Below are 2,155 nucleotides of genomic sequence, written 5' to 3' on the forward strand. Positions count from 1 at the left end.
CGGAAGAAAAACGACTTATCCTCATGGAACTTAATTAGCGGACTATTATTTAATCCATAACGTAGGAGAGTCCATGGTTTAATTAAATTCTTAGCCCACATTTTATTTAATTGGTGGCACAACCTATTACTAAAGAGGCCCAACAAAATATAAAAAAAAGGGAGGCCCAAATTAATACTTATCACTAGCCCAAACATAAAAATAAAACAAGAGGCCCAACAACAAAAAAAAATGAAGCCCAACTACTCCCTTCCCTAAACCATCGGTGTCTCTCTCTCAACAAAGTCACAAAATCCCCAATTCAACACACACAACCCTAATCCATTCTCCCTCCTCTCTCTCTCGGCGGTATCGCCTCATTCTCACCGCCACCGTCGACGCCTCTCGCCGGATTATGAGCTCGATCTCTCAGCTGCTACACAGCACCGCCGCCCGAAGCCGGCCCTGGACCGGTGACAGCCGGTGTCGTTGCGTACGTGAGCTCAGCGAGGCAGCACCGCCATCGCAGTCAGACACTCCGTAAGGCGGGGTTGTCGCCTGTGCTCCTCCGCCGCTCTCCGTTGAAATCGCGGAGGAGTTCTCGGCATCTCCGTCGCGCCGGCCAGTCCCGCCGTCGCCGCACGGCGGAGGCCTCGCCGCTTCCCGACGCGGTGGAACAGCCGTTACTGTCCCGGTTAGGGAGAAGGCGTCGCCTTTCCCTTCCTCCGGTTCCTCTCTATAAGCTAAGTTTTGCTGCCTTCCTTTGCTTAGCTCAAATCGGGGTTTATTTAGCAACCTATGTAAAAATCGATTCTTGACTATTGGTGATGTTCAAGCTTTGATCTTGTGGGAGTTTGATTATTGAATCCATTAATTGAGTTTGTGGCAGAAGCTCTATGTTGTGATTAATGGGGATTCCTTGAACTTGTTGGGATTTATTTGTTTGCTCACTGGAAAGAGCTTAACCCTTAAAAAGAACTTGCTACAAAACTATAGCATAAAGGCAGCCTATCGTGCTTGTTTTATATTGATTGTGATTCCTAAGTTGTGGTGACTCTATATGATGGCATGAAAAATGATTGGGAGGAAAGGGTGGAGGTGTATTACCTCTGAGAATTGAAGGAGTGGCTGACTTGCTGCTGCTTACTACTTGCTCTACCCTCTAACTCTCTGTTTTTGCTGAATTTTGAAGTGTGGGTGAAAGGAGTTGGTGTGTGGTGTGGAGGGGGATTTATAGGCAGATTGTGGGGTACTCTTGAGCCTTAAATGGCTGTTGTATCGTTTGTTGCTATGCTGCAGAAATCTCACTTTTAGTGATCTCCTTGTCTCTCCTTCATGGCTGCAAAACTTGCATCTTTATGGGTACCTAGTACTAGTTATTAATTGGGGTTTGTTTGATTTGTAGAGAGGCAGGGGATGTGGTGCCAAGGGCTGCATTATGAAGGGTGTGCAGGCTGGAATTCCCCTTTTTTGGCAAGTTCTTGGTCTTCAAGGAAAAAGAAGGTTTGTTTTCTATCCCTTCCTAAGTGTTCTATTAATTGCTCTTGTCTCATGGTCATTAAGGCTCGTTTTTATCTTGCAGGTGAGAGGAAATCTCGGCTCCCATCCGGCAGCACTTCGAGCAGGCCCGGATTCACCGATTGGGCCGACGGGCCGCCCGAAACGGGCCCTAAGTCGGGCCTGAAGAAAAGGCCCGGATGCACACCCCATTTTAGATATTTTCCCTTCCATGTTTATCTTTCTTTGGGGACTTCATCCGTGTAACTTATCCTATAAATTGTTGTTCACTAAACAAAAGTCTTGTTCTATATTTTGAAGTGTTTGATGGTTAGTTGTTCTTTTATTGTATAAGTAAAGCTACTCGAAAATTTTTGATATCCTACGGTGTATTTCCAATACTTTTAGTTCATTTGATTATTTAGCTTTCACTTGAACTAAAAAGAATTAAACCTCATAACAAGGGCTCGAGTTCCAATAACTTTTCATGAACGAAAAACTACACATCCTTAGTTCGTTCTAAAACAAAACGAAGGAAAGAAAAAAAAATGATGCGGGTATTACATTCTACCCTCCTTAACAAAAATTTCGCCCCGAAATTTCGCTTATGTTACTCAAACAGTTCTGGATACATTTCCCTCATTTTGTCTTCCAATTCCCACGTGGCTTCCTCGTGACT

At 44.6% G+C, this 2,155-nt stretch overlaps 1 long non-coding RNA gene across 1 annotated transcript; it reads left to right on the forward strand.

Moving 5' to 3' along the window:
* Positions 1-234: 234 nt before the first annotated feature.
* On the forward strand, positions 235-1,856 carry LOC125193455. The gene is made up of 2 exons (XR_007171580.1): positions 235-1,482; positions 1,562-1,856. It is a non-coding gene; the product is annotated as an uncharacterized LOC125193455 (long non-coding RNA).
* Positions 1,857-2,155: the final 299 nt, after the last annotated feature.

The sequence above is a fragment of the Salvia hispanica genome, chromosome 6 (genome assembly GCF_023119035.1).
Source record: "Salvia hispanica cultivar TCC Black 2014 chromosome 6, UniMelb_Shisp_WGS_1.0, whole genome shotgun sequence".
Classification (NCBI taxonomy): Eukaryota; Viridiplantae; Streptophyta; class Magnoliopsida; order Lamiales; family Lamiaceae; genus Salvia; species Salvia hispanica.